Below are 8,447 nucleotides of genomic sequence, written 5' to 3'. Positions count from 1 at the left end.
TCTGAGTTCGTGTGTGTGTGTGTGTGTGTGTGAGAGAGAGAGAGAGAGAGAGAGAGAGAGAGAGAGAGAGAGAGAGAGAGAGGGAGGGAGGGAGGGAGGGAGGGAGGGAGAGAGAGAGAGGGAGGGAGGGAGGGAGGGAGGGAGGGAGGGAGGGAGGGAGGGAGGGAGGGAGGGAGGGAGAGAGAGAGAGAGAGAGAGAGAGAGAGAGAGAGAGAGAGATAGAGATAGATATTTTTTATCCATTAGTCTGCAGGGGAAACTGAGCAAGGAGAGAGTTGAGCCTTCTTTCACTTGGCACCCGTGTTGCGTGCTGGACTGTTGATATCTCCCATTAACACCAAGACGCCATTGTTCTGAAAGGGAGATCACACAGAACGTCAAACAAAATGTGTTGTATGGAATAGAGACTGTCATCGCTGGAGTAGGATAATAAATCGCTTTGCCTTTTGTATTTTGGTGTATTGAAACATTATCTTTTATGATCATAGGTGTTGCTTCATTATCTAACACACTTGTTATTGCAGGGAAGACAGGCTCACGTCTGATTTATAATGGGATGATTGTGCTTTGAGTTAAATGAAAGTTCAAAGGAAAATGAATCCTAAATAAGAATAATTGAGGAGATCCAGGGTTCATTTGAGTTTATATTCATCAAGGCAGAAGCCTCTCTAGTTAAAGCAACAGGACAGATCATAACTTACAAACTTCTCCTTCCTAACACCACTTAATTCTATATATCATAATCAGAAACGGTAAGCCTCAGCAGTAATTTATACAGAACGTATTGTTACAGAGTTATAAATGTCATTAAGTGGTAGACTTATGCCTCAGTGTCATGCAAGTTGAAGCTTGGATTTAAAAGAATTACCCACAATGCGAGATTTCTATAAAAATATTCTTAGTGCTTTCTCCCCCAGGGCGGTCTCATATTAAAGTTGAGTTTCATTTTACACCTGTTCTCTGCTCTGGGAAGTGCAACCTTTATTTCTCCCTCCTGTTTTTAAAGTCACCTTCTTAGTTCTGGTAGAACATAACTCAAACAGCTGGAAACGTTCGGGATAAATTTACAGTCCTTCTGGCTGCTCTCTGTCTGGGACAGGAAGAAGTGGGGAGCTGGAGGTAACTTTTCCTGCCATCAAGGGACATCTAGAGAGAAAAGGTGATTAATCGTAAGGTGCCAACTAGTTTTGATTATTTAGGGTGCCTGTGGTGGAGTCTGTGGGTTGTTCAGGCCTCTAGTTTACCTCTCAGTGGCCCTTCTGGTCCCTGCTAGGGTGGGTCTCTAAAGAGATGGTGGCAAAGGAAGGACACCTATGTTGTGCAAATACAGGGGCGAACACTTATTAATACACACATCATCTTTATATATACCTATATCAAGATAATCTATATACCAATATGTCATCTCTGTCTATGTCATTTACAACCTCTATAGCTATTTCTTTTTTTTTTTCGGATATCTTTTTTTTTTTATTCAAGTAACTGCAAATAGGAAACCAGAGGGGAAGCCCCAGTCTGGGACAAATACTGGCCACCCCTCTTCCAAGGTCCTACAACCTTTTCCCATCACAGTGGGCCCCCTCACTCTGCAGCAGCATCCATGGGGCGGGCCCCATCTTCCCTAGTGTGGGGTAGTTGGTAACCAGCCTGCTGCACTCCAGCCCCCCCTTCCCCCTAGAGTGTATTGTGAGGGGGGGTGAGACAGGCAAAATCGGGAGGAGAAACATCTGGCGCTGATAGCAGCAGCAATGTTGGGTGTCTAAGAATGAACATTGAACAACAACAACAACAAAAAACCAAACAAAACAACAACAACAACGACAAACCAACACAACTGTCCAGAGGTAGTTTGTGAACAGAGGAAAAGATGGAACCAGAACCTTGGGGGACAGGGAGGAGCAAAAGGAAGGAGGGGACAAGGCTAGCTCCTTAGTGCCCAGCTGGAGGAAGAGCCTAGAGTACTGTGGGGGGGGGGTGTCGCCTTAGGTGGAAGGGAGATGGGTGGTAACGCCCAGCCTATCAGTCTGTCCCTGTTGAGAGCAGCAAAGTGGGTGGAGCCAACATCATCCTACTTCCTGTTGTCCAAGTGGCTCAGCCAACCTAGTGCAGGATCTCGGTAGGGTGGGACAGAAGGGACTGAGAAACCCACCCGGTGACACTTCGGTGGGGGGCATGCTGGGATCTAAGCATCCCTGGCACTGACCACACTGTTGCTGCCCAGTCAGCCATTGGGGCTTGTCAGAATGAGATGGGGCGGGGACCCCTTAAGGCCAGGAATGCTCCCAGGACCCTCTACAGGGAAGCCAGGAATAGCAGGGCAGAGGAACCCGCAAAACAAAGCGCCCAAAGAGCAAAGGCTCTGAGGGAGGTGCACAGCAGGCCGGGCTGCGGCTAAGTGGGAAGGTAGCCTTGTCAGGAGGGGGCAGGTGTGTTGGGGAGGAGGGCACCGGGACTGAGCCAAATCCTGCTCCGTGGGTGAGGCAGAGTCTGCAGCTGGTCCTGGTGCGGAAGTGTGCAGTGGGGGCTCGGAGGGACCTGGGAGCAGGGCTTCCAGTCCCAGGAGAAAACTGCTCCTTGGTGGCTAAGGGGCAGGCCGCACTTTGAGTGGTCACTGCTCCTCCTCCGAGGACTCCTGGGAGATGCCCTCCTCTTCCTCTTTCTCCAGTTTCTTGGGTCTGCCCCTTGGTTTCCTCCCTGGAGTTGAAGTGGCTTTCCGTGTCTTGGTGGCAGCGGATCCCTTATTCTTTCTTCCCTTTGGTCGCCCCCGAGGTCTCTTCGGAGTTGGCACTTACTTCACTGGGCTCCTTCAAAGGCTGTTTGCGGCCTACCCCAGCCTCGCTTCTCAGTCCCATCCCTTTTCTGCTTGGAGGCCAGGGTCTGGCTGGACTTTGAGCCTGACTCGCTCCTTCTCCTTCTCTGTGTATGGGGCAGCTAAGAGTGAGTCTGGGCCTTATTGGAGCCTCGCCAACACCAGAAATAGCACCGACTCGGAGTCCCAATTAGAAGAGTTCTATAGCTATTCCTATATCCACACCATCAGTACCTGTATCATCTACACCTCTACCTCCTTTGTCTGTACAACACGCTTAGGAGGGAAATGGCATTTTAACAGAACGGCAAAAGCTTAGTTCAAAGACTTAATCCCTTAAGATTTTTATCAGGTGTTTTCTGCATGCCTCTCCCTGAGATAAGGTAGGGGGAAGGAAAGAGCTGTCCTGTGGTCCCAGGCCTTATTGAACAGGGAGGAAAACGAAATCAGGCACCTTACTTCATATCCACACTATAAACTTCTGAGACGTGTGTATTTGTGTTCTGAACAAACACTGTAAGGGATTATGAGGTCCCAGATCCATAAGGAAGGTTTATGACCTTTTTGTGGGGTCCTCTGGAGGGAGCATTTTGGAGGGTCTAACCTCAGTCAGCAGTTAAAGGACAGAGACGTTGCTGAAGGTTGTGGAGATAATTCACCAGAACTGAAATTCAAACTCAGGCCCGCTGGAGCCAGGTTCTTTTCGCATTGCCCCACTATACATGTTTGAAACGACACGGAGTCGGACCTCGGAGCCTCCTGCCGCACTCACCGTCAGGGGTCGTGAACTGAGCGTGGGTGTGAATTGGTGGTGGTGAGCCCCTCTCTTCAGGGAGACTGCAGCAGGAAGCCCCCCGGACCCCCCGTTGTCTGCATATCCCTCCTGTTTGCTTCAGGGTTCTGTCCAGATTGCACTAGGGCACTGGCTTTAAGGTGTCCATCGTTTCTTCTAACTGGGGAAGAAGCTAACTTCGAGTACCTGGGAGAGGTGAAATAACAAACTGAGGCCAGAGCTCAGAGTCCTCCCCACCTGGCCCGGTCCAGCCTCCCTCCTCCCGCTCATCTCTGCTTCAGTCTAATGCTGTCTTAGAGACTGGCCGTCTGCCCTCAGAACCCCCTGACGGACACAGGCAGCCTTGGGAAGGTGGTTGGCATCCACCCAGAACATTCCTTGTGTGTTTCCACCCAGTTGCTGCGCACCCGGTGAGGTACCCTGCCGGACCCGGACACCCCGAGCAGAAATTTCAGCCAGGCGCAGGGATGGGTATGGCTTGGTGTCGAAGCAAGAGATGTGCTGTTTTGCCCCTCTGTCTGTTTGTAGCAGGGATTTATTAGTGATGCAGAGGCGCTGATGACTCTTCCCGCTGTACCCCCTCTAAACTCAAGCCCTGGCCTGAGTGCAAAGGAAACTCCTTTCTTCTTCCCGGATTTATGCCACCAAGCCGCGTCGCCTCTGCATCAGCGCTCTTGCTAAAATGCAGACATTCTGGAGAGAAGGCGAGCTTCAAGCGGCGGCCACCTCGACGCGAAGGATTTTATTGTATTTCTTTTCTGGGGGCTACAGGCATCCTGGGAAACACATTGCTGAAGTCCTGGGGTTTCCACTTTTGGTTCCAATTCTTCAGCACGTTATAGACACTAGGGGGCGCAAGCAGGCCAGCAACGGCGCCTCTTACTTGTTATAGCTCATAAGAAACAAAGTTGGCATTATCACGGTTTTCTTTTTCTTAAGAATTGGAGTTCTCTGAGATGGTATGAGTGTAAGCGTTGGATGCTTTGCTTCCCAGGACGCCTGTAGCCCTAAGAAAATTCAATGAAGAAATATTCAGAAAGGAACATGGAAAGCAGATGGATACCCAAGAGATTTCATCAATGGCCTTCCGCACTGACTGTTTTTATGACGGTTTGTTAAACGTTTCTGAGAGCTAAAGTTTGAATGGGAACAGTGGAAAGGAATTGGCTTGTCAGATGCCTAGCAGTGCCCCTAATGTCACCAAAGTGGGGATACAAGTGTGCATTTCTCTCAATATAGAGAGCAGGCCCACATGAAGAAAGGAGAAAAGAAATCTCCCTCACAGTCAGACACGCACCTTTATGTACTGTTCGGTGGATGTTCTTACTGAATAAATCTTACTTAGCAACCTTCTACCAGAGCAAATAATAAATCACCCGCAAAGCTCCAGGCATCGGGTTCTATGTGGGCAGTAAAACTCCGAGAACGTCTTGACAGCATTTTGTGAAATCATAATTGCTTAGGGAAAGCGATTCTGGATGTCTTAAAATGTACAGAATCAAAGCGAAGCTGTTCCTTTGAGGAAAATTATCCTAATGCGGTGTGCAGTATTCTTTATGTGGATTTTAGATTGTAATCTACCGATCCCCATCATTTCTGTGAGGAATGCATAACCAGCGCACCGTGCTTAGGTCTTACAGTTACTCCTGTGACCGTCGGGGCAGAGGTGCTTAGCTGTTTGTATAGTTAGTTGTAAATGTGTTTATTTATCACTGTACTCTAGAGAGCCACGCCTCAAAACCTAGAGTATCTAGTTATCCCTAAAAAAGGGCTGAGTTGTGTGCTCATGTGTTAAAGTCTTAACAGCTCCCCCTGTACCTTAGAATGTGATTGCTCCCCATGGCTTGATCAGTCTGTTTTCTTATAGCACCCAGGATCACCAGTCAGAGGTGGCATGCCCCACAATGGACTGGCCCTACCTCATCCGTCACTAATATAGAAAATGCTCTGCAGATTTGTCTACAGGCCAGTCTTAATGGAAGCATTTTCTCAATTGGAGTTCCTCTTCTCAAGTGACTCTGGCTTGTGTCAAGTTGACATAAAACTAGCCAGAACAGGACAGACCATTAGGATGGCCCTGGGTTCATTGGGACCGGTGTCCTTTTAAGAGGAAAATACCAGTCAGACATTGTTGGAAGTCTCTGAGGACACAGGGAGAGGTAGCCTGGTCTACAAGGGAAGTTACAGGGCAGCCAGGGCTATACAGAGTAACCCTGTCTCAAAAACCAAAACAAAATGAATCATGCTTCCACATATTGAAGCCGAGCTCGGAGTTTGGACCATTTTAATATAAGTAACTATTTTTTGGGGTTACTCAAGGCAGGGTTTCACTGTGTACCCCTGGCTGTTCTAGAGCTTGCTCTGTAGACCAAGCTGGCCTCGAACTCACCGAGATCAGTCTGCCCCCATCTTCTGAGTGCTGGAACTAAAGGCGTGCACCACCACTACCCAGCTTAATATTAGTAATGTTGAAGTAGAGTTATCCAAGATGAAATCTTTACAGAAACTCCTATCATTGGCCCGTTAGCCCTATCTGCGTTGCACACAAGCTCAGTGAGCTGCACTTGTGGTGACTTGTCTGCATCAATTTTTCCTGCTTGGGACGTGGGATGAGGCAGTGTAGTATACTCCTTTCTGCCTAGCCCAGCTTGTCTTGGACATTAGCCTCCGAGCCTTCAGAGGTAAGTGAAGCCCACCTCTTTGCCTTGTTTTTACCCAGCAAAACAGCAGGGCATTGTTCTCCCGCTCAGTGATGGAAGGAGCCCTCCTCGCCATTGCACATGCTGGAGAAGGTCCAACAGCGTCGAATCAAATACCCCAGGGATGGGCGTGTAGCTAAGTGCCTGACCACATGAAAGCACGGACCTCAGCTCTCATTTGGGGAGGTTTTCATGTCATTTCTAATCTGTCTGCCTTCTATTACCAGATTTACTCACTGGATAACAACTTGGATGAGAAGTCAGGAGGCAGGGGTCAGGCCTAGCCTGAGTCATGGTCACCATCTGGAATCTTGGCTCCTTCCTGTAAAGGCTAGGTGCCCTTGTGGTCTTCCTTACAGCGCTAACATCCTCTCCGGTAATTGATACTTCAGGCCAGTGGGCAAGGGCTAGGTAGGCTTCAATGACTCTGTGAAACATTGCTGTCTTGGCCTGGCAGCCTGCTGCCTGTGTTACCACCCAAGGCTTTTAAGATGTGTGTGTGTGTGTGTGTGTGTGTGTGTGTGCGCGCACGTGTATGCATGCAAGCATGTATATGAGTGTGTGTATACATGTGTGTGTCTATTTGTGTGTTGTGTGTGAGTGTATGTCCACATGTGTGGGTACACACACAGAAGTCAGAATGGGGTGTTGACTCCCTCAGAGCTGGAGTTGGTGTTAGTGGGGCTGCCTAGCTCGTTACGTGGGTGCTGGGATCTAAATTTGGTTCTCATGACTGTGTGGCAAACACTTACAACTGCTGAGCTCCAGCTCCCCAGGCCTTAAAAACTCCCTTAGGGTATCAGAGGCTCATCTTCTGGTGGTATCTTTCTAAAAATCTCTACCTCTGTTAATACTTCTCAAAGTCCCGAATAGGAGTCATTCACACAACTGAACATTCCCTGGTGTACTACTGTGTTAGGGGTCTTCTCATTGCTGTGACAACATGTTTCTGGCTCTGTGTTTGAGCATACATTGTGGCGTGGCAGCCGCAATGATGTTTTATCTGGCTCGGAAGGAGAAAGAGGGAATACTGGGTCTTAGCTAGCTTCTTCTTTTTAAATTTTTATTCAAGGTAGAGCTCCAGTCCAAATGATGGTCCCACATCTGAGCTTTCCCCTCAGACAACCTACTGTAAAGTCCTTATAGACACAGAGAACATGTTCCTATGGTGACTTTGTTGTGTTTATTTATTTATTTATTTTTGAGACAGGGTTTCTCTGTGTAACAACCCTCACTGTCCTGGAATTCACTCTATAGACCAGACTGGCCTTGAACTCAGTGACATCCACCTGCCTCTGCCTCAGGAGTGCAGGGATTAAAAGCATAAGCTATCACCACCTGACTTCGTGGTAATTCTTAATTCCATTAAACTGACAAGGAAGGTCAGCTATGACAGTTACCACATGAAGGCATGGAAACCACATTCCAGATCTCATGTGGAGAACCTCTTTCTTCTGAGCACAGTCTCAAACAGCTGGGAGCAGGTGGAGAGGTGCCAGAGGGCAGGATCCTCTGTCTGGGCTCCACACTTGGAAGGCATTCTCTTTCTTGTTGGGGAAAGAAGGAAATAGGGGTGGTACAAGAGGCATGGGAGACAGTTGCTCTGAGCAGAAGTAGGAGACCATGTCAGCAAACTGCTGTCTTTATTCTTTCATGGCTAGAATTTTGCACAGGATAGTGGTAAAAGATGTGTATCACGATGTATACACGATTCCTTCCCATGGTCCAGGGCTGTATGCTGGCAGCTGGAGGCTTGTTGGCAGATGCTTCTGTTGGATGGGACGTGATGATAGAACACAGTACGTGTGAAGAGCTCTAGAGGACACTTTTTGAGTGTTTCAATAGATGGATGAAGGAGCCCTCCCAGTTTGGCTCTTTCACATTGCTTTCCCTCTGGCCTCTCCAGTTAGAGTTAAGGTGACCCTTGGGAGCCACTGACACTGTGGTACTCAGCTCTGTTTCCCATTTGCTACTCTGTGTAGAAGACAGCACACACACATGCACGTGTCCATGTGTGGCGACTCATGCTCTAAGCTATTAGAAAACACACCCAAAATAAGCAGAGTTCTAATAGTTCCCTCTGGTCCATTATGGACCGGAGCACATGCCTCTGGGAGCCCACAGGCATCACCGCTGATGGCCTGTG

At 48.5% G+C, this 8,447-nt stretch overlaps 1 pseudogene across 1 annotated transcript; it reads right to left on the bottom strand.

Annotated features, from left to right (window-relative positions):
• Positions 1 to 2,571: 2,571 nt before the first annotated feature.
• On the bottom strand, positions 2,572 to 6,377 carry LOC308424425 (high mobility group protein HMG-I/HMG-Y-like; annotated as a pseudogene). Its single transcript has 2 exons — positions 6,318 to 6,377; positions 2,572 to 2,916 (listed from the first exon to the last, which is right to left on the bottom strand). The product of its transcript is annotated as a high mobility group protein HMG-I/HMG-Y-like (transcript).
• Positions 6,378 to 8,447: the final 2,070 nt, after the last annotated feature.

This window comes from Micromys minutus (genome assembly GCF_963924665.1).
Source record: "Micromys minutus genome assembly, chromosome: 1".
In the NCBI taxonomy this organism is placed as follows: Eukaryota; Metazoa; Chordata; class Mammalia; order Rodentia; family Muridae; genus Micromys; species Micromys minutus.
Note: the sequence above shows the minus strand (reverse complement) of the source record. Positions and strands in the feature narration are given on the sequence as shown.